This window comes from Schistocerca gregaria, chromosome 8, assembly GCF_023897955.1.
Source record: "Schistocerca gregaria isolate iqSchGreg1 chromosome 8, iqSchGreg1.2, whole genome shotgun sequence".
Lineage (NCBI taxonomy): Eukaryota > Metazoa > Arthropoda > Insecta > Orthoptera > Acrididae > Schistocerca > Schistocerca gregaria.
The window spans coordinates 382,158,070-382,176,543 of NC_064927.1; the positions used below are offsets into that span (position 1 = coordinate 382,158,070).

Here is an 18,474-nt window from a genome sequence, read left to right on the forward strand (position 1 = left end):
TTGCATTCTGCTACCTGTCCAACAGCGGGGGCAGATGTATGGCAAGCTCTAGGCTGTGCAGGCGCACCGTGGCCGAGGAGCTGGAGGAGAGATGCCTTCCTTAGCAGCTCCCTGCAGAGTGCGGAAGACCAGAGTGGCCGCGCCGCCGTTGTCAGTGGACGACACGCAATTGCCGAGCCACGGAGAACACGTTGCTTTGCGATGTGCACCCGCCCCGTGGCTTACACCGCGAACAGTGGCCCTGTGGCGCAACGGATAACGCGTCTGACTACGGATCAGAAGATTCCAGGTTCGAATCCTGGCAGGGTCGGCATTTTGTTAGTTGCGGGGGCGTAGCTAGGCAATGCATTCGAATGTCTCCACCTTCGTGGAGTGCAATGTTAATCCTGAGCATCTCGCAGCTGCATCTCGAGACGATCGTGGTAAATATCGCTTCGTGCAAGCGTCAGCGTAGCGTCAGTCGAGCAAAGTCGAGACAAGTCAAGCTGAGAGATGATACGCAGTTAATTAAACGGTAGGCGCGTGAAACCGATGCACACAACGCTTTCCAAGTGTCCAATGCCACGCACCGAAAAGGACGGACTGCTGCACGCAGCAGAGTGGCGCAGTGGAAGCGTGCTGGGCCCATAACCCAGAGGTCCGTGGATCGAAACCACGCTCTGCTAAAATTATTCTTTTTCGTTGGTGCTTCGAGCTCGATCATTAAGCTTGGGGTGCGCTGATTCAGCGTCGTCAGTAAACCCTGTGAGTTGTGAAACGATGACGTCGTGTGAAGAATACGAGAAACACTTCCTAAGACGCAGACCTTCTTACGATTTTTTAGCAATTACATTCCTTGATCACAAGGGTAATGCTTTCTCGCGATATAAAAATCGCACCTCCCCGGCGGGGAATCGAACCCCGGTCTCCCGCGTGACAGGCGGGGATACTAACCACTATACTACCGAGGAACACGCAGGCGGTCTATACAATGCACGCACATTTCTGCTTCTCAAGTACGTGATACATCTAAAATCTAGCGTCCCGATGCTTCCAGAGTCAGCTGCTACGAAATAAAAGTATGCCCCAGGTGAGGCTCGAACTCACAACCCCGGCATTGCTCACGGCTACTGCCTTATAAGTACCGTGTGCTAACCAATTGCGCCACTGGGGCTACAGCGGAATGGTTTCAGTTAGCGGTATTCACTTTGCTGCCAAGCTGTTGTGGCTACAGACCCATCATACGATCATCACCTACGGCCATACTGCCACTTCAGCACCTGTCTACGAATGCTTCATACGATTCTTGTTTCATATGCTACACTTACAGGCATATCAACCGCTTGTCATCACCGAAAAAATGCAGAAAAACGGGCGCCTTGCATTCTGCTACCTGTCCAACAGCGGGGGCAGATGTATGGCAAGCTCTAGGCTGTGCAGGCGCACCGTGGCCGAGGAGCTGGAGGAGAGATGCCTTCCTTAGCAGCTCCCTGCAGAGTGCGGAAGACCAGAGTGGCCGCGCCGCCGTTGTCAGTGGACGACACGCAATTGCCGAGCCACGGAGAACACGTTGCTTTGCGATGTGCACCCGCCCCGTGGCTTACACCGCGAACAGTGGCCCTGTGGCGCAACGGATAACGCGTCTGACTACGGATCAGAAGATTCCAGGTTCGAATCCTGGCAGGGTCGGCATTTTGTCAGTTGCGGGGGCGTAGCTAGGCAATGCATTCGAATGTCTCCACCTTCGTGGAGTGCAATGTTAATCCTGAGCATCTCGCAGCTGCATCTCGAGACGATCGCGGTAAATATCGCTTCGTGCAAGCGTCAGCGTAGCGTCAGTCGAGCAAAGTCGAGACAAGTCAAGCTGAGAGATGATACGCAGTTAATTAAACGGTAGGCGCGTGAAACCGATGCACACAACGCTTTCCAAGTGTCCAATGCCACGCACCGAAAAGGACGGACTGCTGCACGCAGCAGAGTGGCGCAGTGGAAGCGTGCTGGTCCCATAACCCAGAGGTCCGTGGATCGAAACCACGCTCTGCTAAAATTATTCTTTTTCGTTGGTGCTTCGAGCTCGATCATTAAGCTTGGGGTGCGCTGATTCAGCGTCGTCAGTAAACCCTGTGAGTTGTGAAACGATGACGTCGTGTGAAGAATACGAGAAACACTTCCTAAGACGCAGACCTTCTTACGATTTTTTAGCAATTACATTCCTTGATCACAAGGGTAATGCTTTCTCGCGATATAAAAATCGCACCTCCCCGGCGGGGAATCGAACCCCCGTCTCCCGCGTGACAGGCGGGGATACTAACCACTATACTACCGAGGAACACGCAGGCGGTCTATACAATGCACGCACATTTCTGCTTCTCAAGTACGTGATACATCTAAAATCTAGCGTCCCGATGCTTCCAGAGTCAGCTGCTACGAAATAAAAGTATGCCCCAGGTGAGGCTCGAACTCACAACCCCGGCATTGCTCACGGCTACTGCCTTATAAGTACCGAGCGCTAACCAATTGCGCCACTGGGGCTACAGCGGAATGGTTTCAGTTAGCGGTATTCACTTTGCTGCCAAGCTGTTGTGGCTACAGACCCATCATACGATCATCACCTACGGCCATACTGCCACTTCAGCACCTGTCTACGAATGCTTCATACGATTCTTGTTTCATATGCTACACTTACAGGCATATCAACCGCTTGTCATCACCGAAAAAATGCAGAAAAACGGGCGCCTTGCATTCTGCTACCTGTCCAACAGCGGGGGCAGATGTATGGCAAGCTCTAGGCTGTGCAGGCGCACCGTGGCCGAGGAGCTGGAGGAGAGATGCCTTCCTTAGCAGCTCCCTGCAGAGTGCGGAAGACCAGAGTGGCCGCGCCGCCGTTGTCAGTGGACGACACGCAATTGCCGAGCCACGGAGAACACGTTGCTTTGCGATGTGCACCCGCCCCGTGGCTTACACCGCGAACAGTGGCCCTGTGGCGCAACGGATAACGCGTCTGACTACGGATCAGAAGATTCCAGGTTCGAATCCTGGCAGGGTCGGCATTTTGTTAGTTGCGGGGGCGTAGCTAGGCAATGCATTCGAATGTCTCCACCTTCGTGGAGTGCAATGTTAATCCTGAGCATCTCGCAGCTGCATCTCGAGACGATCGTGGTAAATATCGCTTCGTGCAAGCGTCAGCGTAGCGTCAGTCGAGCAAAGTCGAGACAAGTCAAGCTGAGAGATGATACGCAGTTAATTAAACGGTAGGCGCGTGAAACCGATGCACACAACGCTTTCCAAGTGTCCAATGCCACGCACCGAAAAGGACGGACTGCTGCACGCAGCAGAGTGGCGCAGTGGAAGCGTGCTGGGCCCATAACCCAGAGGTCCGTGGATCGAAACCACGCTCTGCTAAAATTATTCTTTTTCGTTGGTGCTTCGAGCTCGATCATTAAGCTTGGGGTGCGCTGATTCAGCGTCGTCAGTAAACCCTGTGAGTTGTGAAACGATGACGTCGTGTGAAGAATACGAGAAACACTTCCTAAGACGCAGACCTTCTTACGATCTTTTAGCAATTACATTCCTTGATCACAAGGGTAATGCTTTCTCGCGATATAAAAATCGCACCTCCCCGGCGGGGAATCGAACCCCGGTCTCCCGCGTGACAGGCGGGGATACTAACCACTATACTACCGAGGAACACGCAGGCGGTCTATACAATGCACGCACATTTCTGCTTCTCAAGTACGTGATACATCTAAAATCTAGCGTCCCGATGCTTCCAGAGTCAGCTGCTACGAAATAAAAGTATGCCCCAGGTGAGGCTCGAACTCACAACCCCGGCATTGCTCACGACTACTGCCTTATAAGTACCGTGCGCTAACCAATTGCGCCACTGGGGCTACAGCGGAATGGTTTCAGTTAGCGGTATTCACTTTGCTGCCAAGCTGTTGTGGCTACAGACCCATCATACGATCATCACCTACGGCCATACTGCCACTTCAGCACCTGTCTACGAATGCTTCATACGATTCTTGTTTCATATGCTACACTTACAGGCATATCAACCGCTTGTCATCACCGAAAAAATGCAGAAAAACGGGCGCCTTGCATTCTGCTACCTGTCCAACAGCGGGGGCAGATGTATGGCAAGCTCTAGGCTGTGCAGGCGCACCGTGGCCGAGGAGCTGGAGGAGAGATGCCTTCCTTAGCAGCTCCCTGCAGAGTGCGGAAGACCAGAGTGGCCGCGCCGCCGTTGTCAGTGGATGACACGCAATTGCCGAGCCACGGAGAACACGTTGCTTTGCGATGTGCACCCGCCCCGTGGCTTACACCGCGAACAGTGGCCCTGTGACGCAACGGATAACGCGTCTGACTACGGATCAGAAGATTCCAGGTTCGAATCCTGGCAGGGTCGGCATTTTGTTAGTTGCGGGGGCGTAGCTAGGCAATGCATTCGAATGTCTCCACCTTCGTGGAGTGCAATGTTAATCCTGAGCATCTCGCAGCTGCATCTCGAGACGATCGTGGTAAATATCGCTTCGTGCAAGCGTCAGCGTAGCGTCAGTCGAGCAAAGTCGAGACAAGTCAAGCTGAGAGATGATACGCAGTTAATTAAACGGTAGGCGCGTGAAACCGATGCACACAACGCTTTCCAAGTGTCCAATGCCACGCACCGAAAAGGACGGACTGCTGCACGCAGCAGAGTGGCGCAGTGGAAGCGTGCTGGGCCCATAACCCAGAGGTCCGTGGATCGAAACCACGCTCTGCTAAAATTATTCTTTTTCGTTGGTGCTTCGAGCTCGATCATTAAGCTTGGGGTGCGCTGATTCAGCGTCGTCAGTAAACCCTGTGAGTTGTGAAACGATGACGTCGTGTGAAGAATACGAGAAACACTTCCTAAGACGCAGACCTTCTTACGATCTTTTAGCAATTACATTCCTTGATCACAAGGGTAATGCTTTCTCGCGATATAAAAATCGCACCTCCCCGGCGGGGAATCGAACCCCGGTCTCCCGCGTGACAGGCGGGGATACTAACCACTATACTACCGAGGAACACGCAGGCGGTCTATACAATGCACGCACATTTCTGCTTCTCAAGTACGTGATACATCTAAAATCTAGCGTCCCGATGCTTCCAGAGTCAGCTGCTACGAAATAAAAGTATGCCCCAGGTGAGGCTCGAACTCACAACCCCGGCATTGCTCACGGCTACTGCCTTATAAGTACCGAGCGCTAACCAATTGCGCCACTGGGGCTACAGCGGAATGGTTTCAGTTAGCGGTATTCACTTTGCTGCCAAGCTGTTGTGGCTACAGACCCATCATACGATCATCACCTACGGCCATACTGCCACTTCAGCACCTGTCTACGAATGCTTCATACGATTCTTGTTTCATATGCTACACTTACAGGCATATCAACCGCTTGTCATCACCGAAAAAATGCAGAAAAACGGGCGCCTTGCATTCTGCTACCTGTCCAACAGCGGGGGCAGATGTATGGCAAGCTCTAGGCTGTGCAGGCGCACCGTGGCCGAGGAGCTGGAGGAGAGATGCCTTCCTTAGCAGCTCCCTGCAGAGTGCGGAAGACCAGAGTGGCCGCGCCGCCGTTGTCAGTGGACGACACGCAATTGCCGAGCCACGGAGAACACGTTGCTTTGCGATGTGCACCCGCCCCGTGGCTTACACCGCGAACAGTGGCCCTGTGGCGCAACGGATAACGCGTCTGACTACGGATCAGAAGATTCCAGGTTCGAATCCTGGCAGGGTCGGCATTTTGTTAGTTGCGGGGGCGTAGCTAGGCAATGCATTCGAATGTCTCCACCTTCGTGGAGTGCAATGTTAATCCTGAGCATCTCGCAGCTGCATCTCGAGACGATCGTGGTAAATATCGCTTCGTGCAAGCGTCAGCGTAGCGTCAGTCGAGCAAAGTCGAGACAAGTCAAGCTGAGAGATGATACGCAGTTAATTAAACGGTAGGCGCGTGAAACCGATGCACACAACGCTTTCCAAGTGTCCAATGCCACGCACCGAAAAGGACGGACTGCTGCACGCAGCAGAGTGGCGCAGTGGAAGCGTGCTGGGCCCATAACCCAGAGGTCCGTGGATCGAAACCACGCTCTGCTAAAATTATTCTTTTTCGTTGGTGCTTCGAGCTCGATCATTAAGCTTGGGGTGCGCTGATTCAGCGTCGTCAGTAAACCCTGTGAGTTGTGAAACGATGACGTCGTGTGAAGAATACGAGAAACACTTCCTAAGACGCAGACCTTCTTACGATCTTTTAGCAATTACATTCCTTGATCACAAGGGTAATGCTTTCTCGCGATATAAAAATCGCACCTCCCCGGCGGGGAATCGAACCCCGGTCTCCCGCGTGACAGGCGGGGATACTAACCACTATACTACCGAGGAACACGCAGGCGGTCTATACAATGCACGCACATTTCTGCTTCTCAAGTACGTGATACATCTAAAATCTAGCGTCCCGATGCTTCCAGAGTCAGCTGCTACGAAATAAAAGTATGCCCCAGGTGAGGCTCGAACTCACAACCCCGGCATTGCTCACGGCTACTGCCTTATAAGTACCGAGCGCTAACCAATTGCGCCACTGGGGCTACAGCGGAATGGTTTCAGTTAGCGGTATTCACTTTGCTGCCAAGCTGTTGTGGCTACAGACCCATCATACGATCATCACCTACGGCCATACTGCCACTTCAGCACCTGTCTACGAATGCTTCATACGATTCTTGTTTCATATGCTACACTTACAGGCATATCAACCGCTTGTCATCACCGAAAAAATGCAGAAAAACGGGCGCCTTGCATTCTGCTACCTGTCCAACAGCGGGGGCAGATGTATGGCAAGCTCTAGGCTGTGCAGGCGCACCGTGGCCGAGGAGCTGGAGGAGAGATGCCTTCCTTAGCAGCTCCCTGCAGAGTGCGGAAGACCAGAGTGGCCGCGCCGCCGTTGTCAGTGGACGACACGCAATTGCCGAGCCACGGAGAACACGTTGCTTTGCGATGTGCACCCGCCCCGTGGCTTACACCGCGAACAGTGGCCCTGTGGCGCAACGGATAACGCGTCTGACTACGGATCAGAAGATTCCAGGTTCGAATCCTGGCAGGGTCGGCATTTTGTTAGTTGCGGGGGCGTAGCTAGGCAATGCATTCGAATGTCTCCACCTTCGTGGAGTGCAATGTTAATCCTGAGCATCTCGCAGCTGCATCTCGAGACGATCGTGGTAAATATCGCTTCGTGCAAGCGTCAGCGTAGCGTCAGTCGAGCAAAGTCGAGACAAGTCAAGCTGAGAGATGATACGCAGTTAATTAAACGGTAGGCGCGTGAAACCGATGCACACAACGCTTTCCAAGTGTCCAATGCCACGCACCGAAAAGGACGGACTGCTGCACGCAGCAGAGTGGCGCAGTGGAAGCGTGCTGGGCCCATAACCCAGAGGTCCGTGGATCGAAACCACGCTCTGCTAAAATTATTCTTTTTCGTTGGTGCTTCGAGCTCGATCATTAAGCTTGGGGTGCGCTGATTCAGCGTCGTCAGTAAACCCTGTGAGTTGTGAAACGATGACGTCGTGTGAAGAATACGAGAAACACTTCCTAAGACGCAGACCTTCTTACGATCTTTTAGCAATTACATTCCTTGATCACAAGGGTAATGCTTTCTCGCGATATAAAAATCGCACCTCCCCGGCGGGGAATCGAACCCCGGTCTCCCGCGTGACAGGCGGGGATACTAACCACTATACTACCGAGGAACACGCAGGCGGTCTATACAATGCACGCACATTTCTGCTTCTCAAGTACGTGATACATCTAAAATCTAGCGTCCCGATGCTTCCAGAGTCAGCTGCTACGAAATAAAAGTATGCCCCAGGTGAGGCTCGAACTCACAACCCCGGCATTGCTCACGGCTACTGCCTTATAAGTACCGTGCGCTAACCAATTGCGCCACTGGGGCTACAGCGGAATGGTTTCAGTTAGCGGTATTCACTTTGCTGCCAAGCTGTTGTGGCTACAGACCCATCATACGATCATCACCTACGGCCATACTGCCACTTCAGCACCTGTCTACGAATGCTTCATACGATTCTTGTTTCATATGCTACACTTACAGGCATATCAACCGCTTGTCATCACCGAAAAAATGCAGAAAAACGGGCGCCTTGCATTCTGCTACCTGTCCAACAGCGGGGGCAGATGTATGGCAAGCTCTAGGCTGTGCAGGCGCACCGTGGCCGAGGAGCTGGAGGAGAGATGCCTTCCTTAGCAGCTCCCTGCAGAGTGCGGAAGACCAGAGTGGCCGCGCCGCCGTTGTCAGTGGACGACACGCAATTGCCGAGCCACGGAGAACACGTTGCTTTGCGATGTGCACCCGCCCCGTGGCTTACACCGCGAACAGTGGCCCTGTGGCGCAACGGATAACGCGTCTGACTACGGATCAGAAGATTCCAGGTTCGAATCCTGGCAGGGTCGGCATTTTGTTAGTTGCGGGGGCGTAGCTAGGCAATGCATTCGAATGTCTCCACCTTCGTGGAGTGCAATGTTAATCCTGAGCATCTCGCAGCTGCATCTCGAGACGATCGTGGTAAATATCGCTTCGTGCAAGCGTCAGCGTAGCGTCAGTCGAGCAAAGTCGAGACAAGTCAAGCTGAGAGATGATACGCAGTTAATTAAACGGTAGGCGCGTGAAACCGATGCACACAACGCTTTCCAAGTGTCCAATGCCACGCACCGAAAAGGACGGACTGCTGCACGCAGCAGAGTGGCGCAGTGGAAGCGTGCTGGGCCCATAACCCAGAGGTCCGTGGATCGAAACCACGCTCTGCTAAAATTATTCTTTTTCGTTGGTGCTTCGAGCTCGATCATTAAGCTTGGGGTGCGCTGATTCAGCGTCGTCAGTAAACCCTGTGAGTTGTGAAACGATGACGTCGTGTGAAGAATACGAGAAACACTTCCTAAGACGCAGACCTTCTTACGATCTTTTAGCAATTACATTCCTTGATCACAAGGGTAATGCTTTCTCGCGATATAAAAATCGCACCTCCCCGGCGGGGAATCGAACCCCGGTCTCCCGCGTGACAGGCGGGGATACTAACCACTATACTACCGAGGAACACGCAGGCGGTCTATACAATGCACGCACATTTCTGCTTCTCAAGTACGTGATACATCTAAAATCTAGCGTCCCGATGCTTCCAGAGTCAGCTGCTACGAAATAAAAGTATGCCCCAGGTGAGGCTCGAACTCACAACCCCGGCATTGCTCACGGCTACTGCCTTATAAGTACCGTGCGCTAACCAATTGCGCCACTGGGGCTACAGCGGAATGGTTTCAGTTAGCGGTATTCACTTTGCTGCCAAGCTGTTGTGGCTACAGACCCATCATACGATCATCACCTACGGCCATACTGCCACTTCAGCACCTGTCTACGAATGCTTCATACGATTCTTGTTTCATATGCTACACTTACAGGCATATCAACCGCTTGTCATCACCGAAAAAATGCAGAAAAACGGGCGCCTTGCATTCTGCTACCTGTCCAACAGCGGGGGCAGATGTATGGCAAGCTCTAGGCTGTGCAGGCGCACCGTGGCCGAGGAGCTGGAGGAGAGATGCCTTCCTTAGCAGCTCCCTGCAGAGTGCGGAAGACCAGAGTGGCCGCGCCGCCGTTGTCAGTGGACGACACGCAATTGCCGAGCCACGGAGAACACGTTGCTTTGCGATGTGCACCCGCCCCGTGGCTTACACCGCGAACAGTGGCCCTGTGGCGCAACGGATAACGCGTCTGACTACGGATCAGAAGATTCAAGGTTCGAATCCTGGCAGGGTCGGCATTTTGTTAGTTGCGGGGGCGTAGCTAGGCAATGCATTCGAATGTCTCCACCTTCGTGGAGTGCAATGTTAATCCTGAGCATCTCGCAGCTGCATCTCGAGACGATCGTGGTAAATATCGCTTCGTGCAAGCGTCAGCGTAGCGTCAGTCGAGCAAAGTCGAGACAAGTCAAGCTGAGAGATGATACGCAGTTAATTAAACGGTAGGCGCGTGAAACCGATGCACACAACGCTTTCCAAGTGTCCAATGCCACGCACCGAAAAGGACGGACTGCTGCACGCAGCAGAGTGGCGCAGTGGAAGCGTGCTGGGCCCATAACCCAGAGGTCCGTGGATCGAAATCACGCTCTGCTAAAATTATTCTTTTTCGTTGGTGCTTCGAGCTCGATCATTATGCTTGGGGTGCGCTGATTCAGCGTCGTCAGTAAACCCTGTGAGTTGTGAAACGATGACGTCGTGTGAAGAATACGAGAAACACTTCCTAAGACGCAGACCTTCTTACGATCTTTTAGCAATTACATTCCTTGATCACAAGGGTAATGCTTTCTCGCGATATAAAAATCGCACCTCCCCGGCGGGGAATCGAACCCCGGTCTCCCGCGTGACAGGCGGGGATACTAACCACTATACTACCGAGGAACACGCAGGCGGTCTATACAATGCACGCACATTTCTGCTTCTCAAGTACGTGATACATCTAAAATCTAGCGTCCCGATGCTTCCAGAGTCAGCTGCTACGAAATAAAAGTATGCCCCAGGTGAGGCTCGAACTCACAACCCCGGCATTGCTCACGGCTACTGCCTTATAAGTACCGTGCGCTAACCAATTGCGCCACTGGGGCTACAGCGGAATGGTTTCAGTTAGCGGTATTCACTTTGCTGCCAAGCTGTTGTGGCTACAGACCCATCATACGATCATCACCTACGGCCATACTGCCACTTCAGCACCTGTCTACGAATGCTTCATACGATTCTTGTTTCATATGCTACACTTACAGGCATATCAACCGCTTGTCATCACCGAAAAAATGCAGAAAAACGGGCGCCTTGCATTCTGCTACCTGTCCAACAGCGGGGGCAGATGTATGGCAAGCTCTAGGCTGTGCAGGCGCACCGTGGCCGAGGAGCTGGAGGAGAGATGCCTTCCTTAGCAGCTCCCTGCAGAGTGCGGAAGACCAGAGTGGCCGCGCCGCCGTTGTCAGTGGACGACACGCAATTGCCGAGCCACGGAGAACACGTTGCTTTGCGATGTGCACCCGCCCCGTGGCTTACACCGCGAACAGTGGCCCTGTGGCGCAACGGATAACGCGTCTGACTACGGATCAGAAGATTCCAGGTTCGAATCCTGGCAGGGTCGGCATTTTGTTAGTTGCGGGGGCGTAGCTAGGCAATGCATTCGAATGTCTCCACCTTCGTGGAGTGCAATGTTAATCCTGAGCATCTCGCAGCTGCATCTCGAGACGATCGTGGTAAATATCGCTTCGTGCAAGCGTCAGCGTAGCGTCAGTCGAGCAAAGTCGAGACAAGTCAAGCTGAGAGATGATACGCAGTTAATTAAACGGTAGGCGCGTGAAACCGATGCACACAACGCTTTCCAAGTGTCCAATGCCACGCACCGAAAAGGACGGACTGCTGCACGCAGCAGAGTGGCGCAGTGGAAGCGTGCTGGGCCCATAACCCAGAGGTCCGTGGATCGAAACCACGCTCTGCTAAAATTATTCTTTTTCGTTGGTGCTTCGAGCTCGATCATTAAGCTTGGGGTGCGCTGATTCAGCGTCGTCAGTAAACCCTGTGAGTTGTGAAACGATGACGTCGTGTGAAGAATACGAGAAACACTTCCTAAGACGCAGACCTTCTTACGATCTTTTAGCAATTACATTCCTTGATCACAAGGGTAATGCTTTCTCGCGATATAAAAATCGCACCTCCCCGGCGGGGAATCGAACCCCGGTCTCCCGCGTGACAGGCGGGGATACTAACCACTATACTACCGAGGAACACGCAGGCGGTCTATACAATGCACGCACATTTCTGCTTCTCAAGTACGTGATACATCTAAAATCTAGCGTCCCGATGCTTCCAGAGTCAGCTGCTACGAAATAAAAGTATGCCCCAGGTGAGGCTCGAACTCACAACCCCGGCATTGCTCACGGCTACTGCCTTATAAGTACCGTGCGCTAACCAATTGCGCCACTGGGGCTACAGCGGAATGGTTTCAGTTAGCGGTATTCACTTTGCTGCCAAGCTGTTGTGGCTACAGACCCATCATACGATCATCACCTACGGCCATACTGCCACTTCAGCACCTGTCTACGAATGCTTCATACGATTCTTGTTTCATATGCTACACTTACAGGCATATCAACCGCTTGTCATCACCGAAAAAATGCAGAAAAACGGGCGCCTTGCATTCTGCTACCTGTCCAACAGCGGGGGCAGATGTATGGCAAGCTCTAGGCTGTGCAGGCGCACCGTGGCCGAGGAGCTGGAGGAGAGATGCCTTCCTTAGCAGCTCCCTGCAGAGTGCGGAAGACCAGAGTGGCCGCGCCGCCGTTGTCAGTGGACGACACGCAATTGCCGAGCCACGGAGAACACGTTGCTTTGCGATGTGCACCCGCCCCGTGGCTTACACCGCGAACAGTGGCCCAGTGGCGCAACGGATAACGCGTCTGACTACGGATCAGAAGATTCCAGGTTCGAATCCTGGCAGGGTCGGCATTTTGTTAGTTGCGGGGGCGTAGCTAGGCAATGCATTCGAATGTCTCCACCTTCGTGGAGTGCAATGTTAATCCTGAGCATCTCGCAGCTGCATCTCGAGACGATCGTGGTAAATATCGCTTCGTGCAAGCGTCAGCGTAGCGTCAGTCGAGCAAAGTCGAGACAAGTCAAGCTGAGAGATGATACGCAGTTAATTAAACGGTAGGCGCGTGAAACCGATGCACACAACGCTTTCCAAGTGTCCAATGCCACGCACCGAAAAGGACGGACTGCTGCACGCAGCAGAGTGGCGCAGTGGAAGCGTGCTGGGCCCATAACCCAGAGGTCCGTGGATCGAAACCACGCTCTGCTAAAATTATTCTTTTTCGTTGGTGCTTCGAGCTCGATCATTAAGCTTGGGGTGCGCTGATTCAGCGTCGTCAGTAAACCCTGTGAGTTGTGAAACGATGACGTCGTGTGAAGAATACGAGAAACACTTCCTAAGACGCAGACCTTCTTACGATTTTTTAGCAATTACATTCCTTGATCACAAGGGTAATGCTTTCTCGCGATATAAAAATCGCACCTCCCCGGCGGGGAATCGAACCCCGGTCTCCCGCGTGACAGGCGGGGATACTAACCACTATACTACCGAGGAACACGCAGGCGGTCTATACAATGCACGCACATTTCTGCTTCTCAAGTACGTGATACATCTAAAATCTAGCGTCCCGATGCTTCCAGAGTCAGCTGCTACGAAATAAAAGTATGCCCCAGGTGAGGCTCGAACTCACAACCCCGGCATTGCTCACGGCTACTGCCTTATAAGTACCGTGCGCTAACCAATTGCGCCACTGGGGCTACAGCGGAATGGTTTCAGTTAGCGGTATTCACTTTGCTGCCAAGCTGTTGTGGCTACAGACCCATCATACGATCATCACCTACGGCCATACTGCCACTTCAGCACCTGTCTACGAATGCTTCATACGATTCTTGTTTCATATGCTACACTTACAGGCATATCAACCGCTTGTCATCACCGAAAAAATGCAGAAAAACGGGCGCCTTGCATTCTGCTACCTGTCCAACAGCGGGGGCAGATGTATGGCAAGCTCTAGGCTGTGCAGGCGCACCGTGGCCGAGGAGCTGGAGGAGAGATGCCTTCCTTAGCAGCTCCCTGCAGAGTGCGGAAGACCAGAGTGGCCGCGCCGCCGTTGTCAGTGGACGACACGCAATTGCCGAACCACGGAGAACACGTTGCTTTGCACCCGCCCCGTGGCTTACACCGCGAACAGTGGCCCTGTGGCGCAACGGATAACGCGTCTGACTACGGATCAGAAGATTCCAGGTTCGAATCCTGGCAGGGTCGGCATTTTGTTAGTTGCGGGGGCGTAGCTAGGCAATGCATTCGAATGTCTCCACCTTCGTGGAGTGCAATGTTAATCCTGAGCATCTCGCAGCTGCATCTCGAGACGATCGTGGTAAATATCGCTTCGTGCAAGCGTCAGCGTAGCGTCAGTCGAGCAAAGTCGAGACAAGTCAAGCTGAGAGATGATACGCAGTTAATTAAACGGTAGGCGCGTGAAACCGATGCACACAACGCTTTCCAAGTGTCCAATGCCACGCACCGAAAAGGACGGACTGCTGCACGCAGCAGAGTGGCGCAGTGGAAGCGTGCTGGGCCCATAACCCAGAGGTCCGTGGATCGAAACCACGCTCTGCTAAAATTATTCTTTTTCGTTGGTGCTTCGAGCTCGATCATTAAGCTTGGGGTGCGCTGATTCAGCGTCGTCAGTAAACTCTGTGAGTTGTGAAACGATGACGTCGTGTGAAGAATACGAGAAACACTTCCTAAGACGCAGACCTTCTTACGATCTTTTAGCAATTACATTCCTTGATCACAAGGGTAATGCTTTCTCGCGATATAAAAATCGCACCTCCCCGGCGGGGAATCGAACCCCGGTCTCCCGCGTGACAGGCGGGGATACTAACCACTATACTACCGAGGAACACGCAGGCGGTCTATACAATGCACGCACATTTCTGCTTCTCAAGTACGTGATACATCTAAAATCTAGCGTCCCGATGCTTCCAGAGTCAGCTGCTACGAAATAAAAGTATGCCCCAGGTGAGGCTCGAACTCACAACCCCGGCATTGCTCACGGCTACTGCCTTATAAGTACCGTGCGCTAACCAATTGCGCCACTGGGGCTACAGCGGAATGGTTTCAGTTAGCGGTATTCACTTTGCTGCCAAGCTGTTGTGGCTACAGACCCATCATACGATCATCACCTACGGCCATACTGCCACTTCAGCACCTGTCTACGAATGCTTCATACGATTCTTGTTTCATATGCTACACTTACAGGCATATCAACCGCTTGTCATCACCGAAAAAATGCAGAAAAACGGGCGCCTTGCATTCTGCTACCTGTCCAACAGCGGGGGCAGATGTATGGCAAGCTCTAGGCTGTGCAGGCGCACCGTGGCCGAGGAGCTGGAGGAGAGATGCCTTCCTTAGCAGCTCCCTGCAGAGTGCGAAAGACCAGAGTGGCCGCGCCGCCGTTGTCAGTGGACGACACGCAATTGCCGAGCCACGGAGAACACGTTGCTTTGCGATGTGCACCCGCCCCGTGGCTTACACCGCGAACAGTGGCCCTGTGGCGCAACGGATAACGCGTCTGACTACGGATCAGAAGATTCCAGGTTCGAATCCTGGCAGGGTCGGCATTTTGTTAGTTGCGGGGGCGTAGCTAGGCAATGCATTCGAATGTCTCCACCTTCGTGGAGTGCAATGTTAATCCTGAGCATCTCGCAGCTGCATCTCGAGACGATCGTGGTAAATATCGCTTCGTGCAAGCGTCAGCGTAGCGTCAGTCGAGCAAAGTCGAGACAAGTCAAGCTGAGAGATGATACGCAGTTAATTAAACGGTAGGCGCGTGAAACCGATGCACACAACGCTTTCCAAGTGTCCAATGCCACGCACCGAAAAGGACGAACTGCTGCACGCTGCAGAGTGGCGCAGTGGAAGCGTGCTGGGCGCATAACCCAGAGGTCCGTGGATCGAAACCACGCTCTGCTAAAATTATTCTTTTTCGTTGGTGCTTCGAGCTCGATCATTAAGCTTGGGGTGCGCTGATTCAGCGTCGTCAGTAAACCCTGTGAGTTGTGAAACGATGACGTCGTGTGAAGAATACGAGAAACACTTCCTAAGACGCAGACCTTCTTACGATTTTTTAGCAATTACATTCCTTGATCACAAGGGTAATGCTTTCTCGCGATATAAAAATCGCACCTCCCCGGCGGGGAATCGAACCCCGGTCTCCCGCGTGACAGGCGGGGATACTAACCACTATACTACCGAGGAACACGCAGGCGGTCTATACAATGCACGCACATTTCTGCTTCTCAAGTACGTGATACATCTAAAATCTAGCGTCCCGATGCTTCCAGAGTCAGCTGCTACGAAATAAAAGTATGCCCCAGGTGAGGCTCGAACTCACAACCCCGGCATTGCTCACGGCTACTGCCTTATAAGTACCGTGCGCTAACCAATTGCGCCACTGGGGCTACAGCGGAATGGTTTCAGTTAGCGGTATTCACTTTGCTGCCAAGCTGTTGTGGCTACAGACCCATCATACGATCATCACCTACGGCCATACTGCCACTTCAGCACCTGTCTACGAATGCTTCATACGATTCTTGTTTCATATGCTACACTTACAGGCATATCAACCGCTTGTCATCACCGAAAAAATGCAGAAAAACGGGCGCCTTGCATTCTGCTACCTGTCCAACAGCGGGGGCAGATGTATGGCAAGCTCTAGGCTGTGCAGGCGCACCGTGGCCGAGGAGCTGGAGGAGAGATGCCTTCCTTAGCAGCTCCCTGCAGAGTGCGGAAGACCAGAGTGGCCGCGCCGCCGTTGTCAGTGGACGACACGCAATTGCCGAGCCACGGAGAACACGTTGCTTTGCGATGTGCACCCGCCCCGTGGCTTACACCGCGAACAGTGGCCCTGTGGCGCAACGGATAACGCGTCTGACTACGGATCAGAAGATTCCAGGTTCGAATCCTGGCAGGGTCGGCATTTTGTTAGTTGCGGGGGCGTAGCTAGGCAATGCATTCGAATGTCTCCACCTTCGTGGAGTGCAATGTTAATCCTGAGCATCTCGCAGCTGCATCTCGAGACGATCGTGGTAAATATCGCTTCGTGCAAGCGTCAGCGTAGCGTCAGTCGAGCAAAGTCGAGACAAGTCAAGCTGAGAGATGATACGCAGTTAATTAAACGGTAGGCGCGTGAAACCGATGCACACAACGCTTTCCAAGTGTCCAATGCCACGCACCGAAAAGGACGGACTGCTGCACGCAGCAGAGTGGCGCAGTGGAAGCGTGCTGGGCCCATAACCCAGAGGTCCGTGGATCGAAACCACGCTCTGCTAAAATTATTCTTTTTCGTTGGTGCTTCGAGCTCGATCATTAAGCTTGGGGTGCGCTGATTCAGCGTCGTCAGTAAACCCTGTGAGTTGTGAAACGATGACGTCGTGTGAAGAATACGAGAAACACTTCCTAAGACGCAGACCTTCTTACGATTTTTTAGCAATTACATTCCTTGATCACAAGGGTAATGCTTTCTCGCGATATAAAAATCGCACCTCCCCGGCGGGGAATCGAACCCCGGTCTCCCGCGTGACAGGCGGGGATACTAACCACTATACTACCGAGGAACACGCAGGCGGTCTATACAATGCACGCACATTTCTGCTTCTCAAGTACGTGATACATCTAAAATCTAGCGTCCCGATGCTTCCAGAGTCAGCTGCTACGAAATAAAAGTATGCCCCAGGTGAGGCTCGAACTCACAACCCCGGCATTGCTCACGGCTACTGCCTTATAAGTACCGTGCGCTAACCAATTGCGCCACTGGGGCTACGGCGGAATGGTTTCAGTTAACGGTATTCACTTTGCTGCCAAGCTGTTGTGGCTACAGACCCAGCATACGATCATCACCTACGGCCATACTGCCACTTCAGCACCTGTCTACGAATGCTTCATACGATTCTTGTTTCATATGCTACACTTACAGGCATATCAACCGCTTGTCATCACCGAAAAAATGCAGAAAAACGGGCGCCTTGCATTCTGCTACCTGTCCAACAGCGGGGGCAGATGTATGGCAAGCTCTAGGCTGTGCAGGCGCACCGTGGCCGAGGAGCTGGAGGAGAGATGCCTTCCTTAGCAGCTCCCTGCAGAGTGCGGAAGACCAGAGTGGCCGCGCCGCCGTTGTCAGTGGACGACACGCAATTGCCGAGCCACGGAGAACACGTTGCTTTGCGATGTGCACCCGCCCCGTGGCTTACACCGCGAACAGTGGCCCTGTGGCGCAACGGATAACGCGTCTGACTACGGATCAGAAGATTCCAGGTTCGAATCCTGGCAGGGTCGGCATTTTGTTAGTTGCGGGGGCGTAGCTAGGCAATGCATTCGAATGTCTCCACCTTCGTGGAGTGCAATGTTAATCCTGAGCATCTCGCAGCTGCATCTCGAGACGATCGTGGTAAATATCGCTTCGTGCAAGCGTCAGCGTAGCGTCAGTCGAGCAAAGTCGAGACAAGTCAAGCTGAGAGATGATACGCAGTTAATTAAACGGTAGGCGCGTGAAACCGATGCACACAACGCTTTCCAAGTGTCCAATGCCACGCACCGAAAAGGACGGACTGCTGCACGCAGCAGAGTGGCGCAGTGGAAGCGTGCTGGGCCCATAACCCAGAGGTCCGTGGATCGAAACCACGCTCTGCTAAAATTATTCTTTTTCGTTGGTGCTTCGAGCTCGATCATTAAGCTTGGGGTGCGCTGATTCAGCGTCGTCAGTAAACCCTGTGAGTTGTGAAACGATGACGTCGTGTGAAGAATACGAGAAACACTTCCTAAGACGCAGACCTTCTTACGATTTTTTAGCAAT

General features: G+C 52.9%; 52 non-coding genes across 52 annotated transcripts; 26 read left to right on the top strand and 26 right to left on the bottom strand.

The window, feature by feature from the left end:
* The first annotated feature begins 237 nt into the window (after positions 1–237).
* On the top strand, positions 238–310 carry Trnar-acg (transfer RNA arginine (anticodon ACG)). The gene has a single exon. It is a non-coding gene; the product is annotated as a tRNA-Arg (tRNA).
* Positions 311–593: 283 nt separating this feature from the next.
* On the top strand, positions 594–665 carry Trnam-cau (transfer RNA methionine (anticodon CAU)). Its single transcript has one exon. It is a non-coding gene; the product is annotated as a tRNA-Met (tRNA).
* Positions 666–878: 213 nt separating this feature from the next.
* On the bottom strand, positions 879–950 carry Trnad-guc (transfer RNA aspartic acid (anticodon GUC)). Its single transcript has one exon. It is a non-coding gene; the product is annotated as a tRNA-Asp (tRNA).
* A 111-nt stretch (positions 951–1,061) lies between these two features.
* Trnai-uau (transfer RNA isoleucine (anticodon UAU)) lies at positions 1,062–1,153 on the bottom strand. The gene is given in 2 exon segments: positions 1,062–1,097; positions 1,116–1,153. It is a non-coding gene; the product is annotated as a tRNA-Ile (tRNA).
* A 442-nt stretch (positions 1,154–1,595) lies between these two features.
* Trnar-acg (transfer RNA arginine (anticodon ACG)) lies at positions 1,596–1,668 on the top strand. The gene has a single exon. It is a non-coding gene; the product is annotated as a tRNA-Arg (tRNA).
* A 568-nt stretch (positions 1,669–2,236) lies between these two features.
* Positions 2,237–2,308, bottom strand: Trnad-guc (transfer RNA aspartic acid (anticodon GUC)). The gene has a single exon. It is a non-coding gene; the product is annotated as a tRNA-Asp (tRNA).
* Positions 2,309–2,419: 111 nt separating this feature from the next.
* Trnai-uau (transfer RNA isoleucine (anticodon UAU)) lies at positions 2,420–2,511 on the bottom strand. Its single transcript is given in 2 exon segments — positions 2,420–2,455; positions 2,474–2,511. It is a non-coding gene; the product is annotated as a tRNA-Ile (tRNA).
* A 442-nt stretch (positions 2,512–2,953) lies between these two features.
* Trnar-acg (transfer RNA arginine (anticodon ACG)) lies at positions 2,954–3,026 on the top strand. Its single transcript has one exon. It is a non-coding gene; the product is annotated as a tRNA-Arg (tRNA).
* Positions 3,027–3,309: 283 nt separating this feature from the next.
* Positions 3,310–3,381, top strand: Trnam-cau (transfer RNA methionine (anticodon CAU)). Its single transcript has one exon. It is a non-coding gene; the product is annotated as a tRNA-Met (tRNA).
* A 213-nt stretch (positions 3,382–3,594) lies between these two features.
* Positions 3,595–3,666, bottom strand: Trnad-guc (transfer RNA aspartic acid (anticodon GUC)). Its single transcript has one exon. It is a non-coding gene; the product is annotated as a tRNA-Asp (tRNA).
* A 111-nt stretch (positions 3,667–3,777) lies between these two features.
* Trnai-uau (transfer RNA isoleucine (anticodon UAU)) lies at positions 3,778–3,869 on the bottom strand. Its single transcript is given in 2 exon segments — positions 3,778–3,813; positions 3,832–3,869. It is a non-coding gene; the product is annotated as a tRNA-Ile (tRNA).
* Positions 3,870–4,311: 442 nt separating this feature from the next.
* Trnar-acg (transfer RNA arginine (anticodon ACG)) lies at positions 4,312–4,384 on the top strand. The gene has a single exon. It is a non-coding gene; the product is annotated as a tRNA-Arg (tRNA).
* A 283-nt stretch (positions 4,385–4,667) lies between these two features.
* On the top strand, positions 4,668–4,739 carry Trnam-cau (transfer RNA methionine (anticodon CAU)). The gene has a single exon. It is a non-coding gene; the product is annotated as a tRNA-Met (tRNA).
* A 213-nt stretch (positions 4,740–4,952) lies between these two features.
* Positions 4,953–5,024, bottom strand: Trnad-guc (transfer RNA aspartic acid (anticodon GUC)). Its single transcript has one exon. It is a non-coding gene; the product is annotated as a tRNA-Asp (tRNA).
* Positions 5,025–5,135: 111 nt separating this feature from the next.
* Positions 5,136–5,227, bottom strand: Trnai-uau (transfer RNA isoleucine (anticodon UAU)). The gene is given in 2 exon segments: positions 5,136–5,171; positions 5,190–5,227. It is a non-coding gene; the product is annotated as a tRNA-Ile (tRNA).
* Positions 5,228–5,669: 442 nt separating this feature from the next.
* Positions 5,670–5,742, top strand: Trnar-acg (transfer RNA arginine (anticodon ACG)). Its single transcript has one exon. It is a non-coding gene; the product is annotated as a tRNA-Arg (tRNA).
* Positions 5,743–6,025: 283 nt separating this feature from the next.
* Positions 6,026–6,097, top strand: Trnam-cau (transfer RNA methionine (anticodon CAU)). Its single transcript has one exon. It is a non-coding gene; the product is annotated as a tRNA-Met (tRNA).
* Positions 6,098–6,310: 213 nt separating this feature from the next.
* Trnad-guc (transfer RNA aspartic acid (anticodon GUC)) lies at positions 6,311–6,382 on the bottom strand. Its single transcript has one exon. It is a non-coding gene; the product is annotated as a tRNA-Asp (tRNA).
* A 111-nt stretch (positions 6,383–6,493) lies between these two features.
* Positions 6,494–6,585, bottom strand: Trnai-uau (transfer RNA isoleucine (anticodon UAU)). The gene is given in 2 exon segments: positions 6,494–6,529; positions 6,548–6,585. It is a non-coding gene; the product is annotated as a tRNA-Ile (tRNA).
* Positions 6,586–7,027: 442 nt separating this feature from the next.
* Positions 7,028–7,100, top strand: Trnar-acg (transfer RNA arginine (anticodon ACG)). The gene has a single exon. It is a non-coding gene; the product is annotated as a tRNA-Arg (tRNA).
* A 283-nt stretch (positions 7,101–7,383) lies between these two features.
* On the top strand, positions 7,384–7,455 carry Trnam-cau (transfer RNA methionine (anticodon CAU)). Its single transcript has one exon. It is a non-coding gene; the product is annotated as a tRNA-Met (tRNA).
* Positions 7,456–7,668: 213 nt separating this feature from the next.
* Trnad-guc (transfer RNA aspartic acid (anticodon GUC)) lies at positions 7,669–7,740 on the bottom strand. The gene has a single exon. It is a non-coding gene; the product is annotated as a tRNA-Asp (tRNA).
* Positions 7,741–7,851: 111 nt separating this feature from the next.
* On the bottom strand, positions 7,852–7,943 carry Trnai-uau (transfer RNA isoleucine (anticodon UAU)). The gene is given in 2 exon segments: positions 7,852–7,887; positions 7,906–7,943. It is a non-coding gene; the product is annotated as a tRNA-Ile (tRNA).
* Positions 7,944–8,385: 442 nt separating this feature from the next.
* Positions 8,386–8,458, top strand: Trnar-acg (transfer RNA arginine (anticodon ACG)). Its single transcript has one exon. It is a non-coding gene; the product is annotated as a tRNA-Arg (tRNA).
* A 283-nt stretch (positions 8,459–8,741) lies between these two features.
* Positions 8,742–8,813, top strand: Trnam-cau (transfer RNA methionine (anticodon CAU)). The gene has a single exon. It is a non-coding gene; the product is annotated as a tRNA-Met (tRNA).
* A 213-nt stretch (positions 8,814–9,026) lies between these two features.
* Trnad-guc (transfer RNA aspartic acid (anticodon GUC)) lies at positions 9,027–9,098 on the bottom strand. The gene has a single exon. It is a non-coding gene; the product is annotated as a tRNA-Asp (tRNA).
* A 111-nt stretch (positions 9,099–9,209) lies between these two features.
* On the bottom strand, positions 9,210–9,301 carry Trnai-uau (transfer RNA isoleucine (anticodon UAU)). The gene is given in 2 exon segments: positions 9,210–9,245; positions 9,264–9,301. It is a non-coding gene; the product is annotated as a tRNA-Ile (tRNA).
* A 442-nt stretch (positions 9,302–9,743) lies between these two features.
* Trnar-acg (transfer RNA arginine (anticodon ACG)) lies at positions 9,744–9,816 on the top strand. The gene has a single exon. It is a non-coding gene; the product is annotated as a tRNA-Arg (tRNA).
* Positions 9,817–10,099: 283 nt separating this feature from the next.
* Positions 10,100–10,171, top strand: Trnam-cau (transfer RNA methionine (anticodon CAU)). The gene has a single exon. It is a non-coding gene; the product is annotated as a tRNA-Met (tRNA).
* A 213-nt stretch (positions 10,172–10,384) lies between these two features.
* On the bottom strand, positions 10,385–10,456 carry Trnad-guc (transfer RNA aspartic acid (anticodon GUC)). Its single transcript has one exon. It is a non-coding gene; the product is annotated as a tRNA-Asp (tRNA).
* A 111-nt stretch (positions 10,457–10,567) lies between these two features.
* Positions 10,568–10,659, bottom strand: Trnai-uau (transfer RNA isoleucine (anticodon UAU)). The gene is given in 2 exon segments: positions 10,568–10,603; positions 10,622–10,659. It is a non-coding gene; the product is annotated as a tRNA-Ile (tRNA).
* Positions 10,660–11,101: 442 nt separating this feature from the next.
* Positions 11,102–11,174, top strand: Trnar-acg (transfer RNA arginine (anticodon ACG)). Its single transcript has one exon. It is a non-coding gene; the product is annotated as a tRNA-Arg (tRNA).
* A 283-nt stretch (positions 11,175–11,457) lies between these two features.
* Positions 11,458–11,529, top strand: Trnam-cau (transfer RNA methionine (anticodon CAU)). The gene has a single exon. It is a non-coding gene; the product is annotated as a tRNA-Met (tRNA).
* Positions 11,530–11,742: 213 nt separating this feature from the next.
* Trnad-guc (transfer RNA aspartic acid (anticodon GUC)) lies at positions 11,743–11,814 on the bottom strand. Its single transcript has one exon. It is a non-coding gene; the product is annotated as a tRNA-Asp (tRNA).
* A 111-nt stretch (positions 11,815–11,925) lies between these two features.
* Positions 11,926–12,017, bottom strand: Trnai-uau (transfer RNA isoleucine (anticodon UAU)). The gene is given in 2 exon segments: positions 11,926–11,961; positions 11,980–12,017. It is a non-coding gene; the product is annotated as a tRNA-Ile (tRNA).
* A 442-nt stretch (positions 12,018–12,459) lies between these two features.
* Positions 12,460–12,532, top strand: Trnar-acg (transfer RNA arginine (anticodon ACG)). The gene has a single exon. It is a non-coding gene; the product is annotated as a tRNA-Arg (tRNA).
* Positions 12,533–12,815: 283 nt separating this feature from the next.
* On the top strand, positions 12,816–12,887 carry Trnam-cau (transfer RNA methionine (anticodon CAU)). Its single transcript has one exon. It is a non-coding gene; the product is annotated as a tRNA-Met (tRNA).
* A 213-nt stretch (positions 12,888–13,100) lies between these two features.
* Positions 13,101–13,172, bottom strand: Trnad-guc (transfer RNA aspartic acid (anticodon GUC)). The gene has a single exon. It is a non-coding gene; the product is annotated as a tRNA-Asp (tRNA).
* Positions 13,173–13,283: 111 nt separating this feature from the next.
* Positions 13,284–13,375, bottom strand: Trnai-uau (transfer RNA isoleucine (anticodon UAU)). The gene is given in 2 exon segments: positions 13,284–13,319; positions 13,338–13,375. It is a non-coding gene; the product is annotated as a tRNA-Ile (tRNA).
* A 435-nt stretch (positions 13,376–13,810) lies between these two features.
* Trnar-acg (transfer RNA arginine (anticodon ACG)) lies at positions 13,811–13,883 on the top strand. Its single transcript has one exon. It is a non-coding gene; the product is annotated as a tRNA-Arg (tRNA).
* Positions 13,884–14,166: 283 nt separating this feature from the next.
* Trnam-cau (transfer RNA methionine (anticodon CAU)) lies at positions 14,167–14,238 on the top strand. Its single transcript has one exon. It is a non-coding gene; the product is annotated as a tRNA-Met (tRNA).
* A 213-nt stretch (positions 14,239–14,451) lies between these two features.
* Positions 14,452–14,523, bottom strand: Trnad-guc (transfer RNA aspartic acid (anticodon GUC)). The gene has a single exon. It is a non-coding gene; the product is annotated as a tRNA-Asp (tRNA).
* Positions 14,524–14,634: 111 nt separating this feature from the next.
* On the bottom strand, positions 14,635–14,726 carry Trnai-uau (transfer RNA isoleucine (anticodon UAU)). Its single transcript is given in 2 exon segments — positions 14,635–14,670; positions 14,689–14,726. It is a non-coding gene; the product is annotated as a tRNA-Ile (tRNA).
* A 442-nt stretch (positions 14,727–15,168) lies between these two features.
* Positions 15,169–15,241, top strand: Trnar-acg (transfer RNA arginine (anticodon ACG)). The gene has a single exon. It is a non-coding gene; the product is annotated as a tRNA-Arg (tRNA).
* Positions 15,242–15,809: 568 nt separating this feature from the next.
* On the bottom strand, positions 15,810–15,881 carry Trnad-guc (transfer RNA aspartic acid (anticodon GUC)). Its single transcript has one exon. It is a non-coding gene; the product is annotated as a tRNA-Asp (tRNA).
* Positions 15,882–15,992: 111 nt separating this feature from the next.
* Trnai-uau (transfer RNA isoleucine (anticodon UAU)) lies at positions 15,993–16,084 on the bottom strand. The gene is given in 2 exon segments: positions 15,993–16,028; positions 16,047–16,084. It is a non-coding gene; the product is annotated as a tRNA-Ile (tRNA).
* A 442-nt stretch (positions 16,085–16,526) lies between these two features.
* On the top strand, positions 16,527–16,599 carry Trnar-acg (transfer RNA arginine (anticodon ACG)). The gene has a single exon. It is a non-coding gene; the product is annotated as a tRNA-Arg (tRNA).
* Positions 16,600–16,882: 283 nt separating this feature from the next.
* On the top strand, positions 16,883–16,954 carry Trnam-cau (transfer RNA methionine (anticodon CAU)). The gene has a single exon. It is a non-coding gene; the product is annotated as a tRNA-Met (tRNA).
* Positions 16,955–17,167: 213 nt separating this feature from the next.
* Trnad-guc (transfer RNA aspartic acid (anticodon GUC)) lies at positions 17,168–17,239 on the bottom strand. Its single transcript has one exon. It is a non-coding gene; the product is annotated as a tRNA-Asp (tRNA).
* Positions 17,240–17,350: 111 nt separating this feature from the next.
* Trnai-uau (transfer RNA isoleucine (anticodon UAU)) lies at positions 17,351–17,442 on the bottom strand. The gene is given in 2 exon segments: positions 17,351–17,386; positions 17,405–17,442. It is a non-coding gene; the product is annotated as a tRNA-Ile (tRNA).
* Positions 17,443–17,884: 442 nt separating this feature from the next.
* Trnar-acg (transfer RNA arginine (anticodon ACG)) lies at positions 17,885–17,957 on the top strand. Its single transcript has one exon. It is a non-coding gene; the product is annotated as a tRNA-Arg (tRNA).
* A 283-nt stretch (positions 17,958–18,240) lies between these two features.
* On the top strand, positions 18,241–18,312 carry Trnam-cau (transfer RNA methionine (anticodon CAU)). The gene has a single exon. It is a non-coding gene; the product is annotated as a tRNA-Met (tRNA).
* Positions 18,313–18,474: the final 162 nt, after the last annotated feature.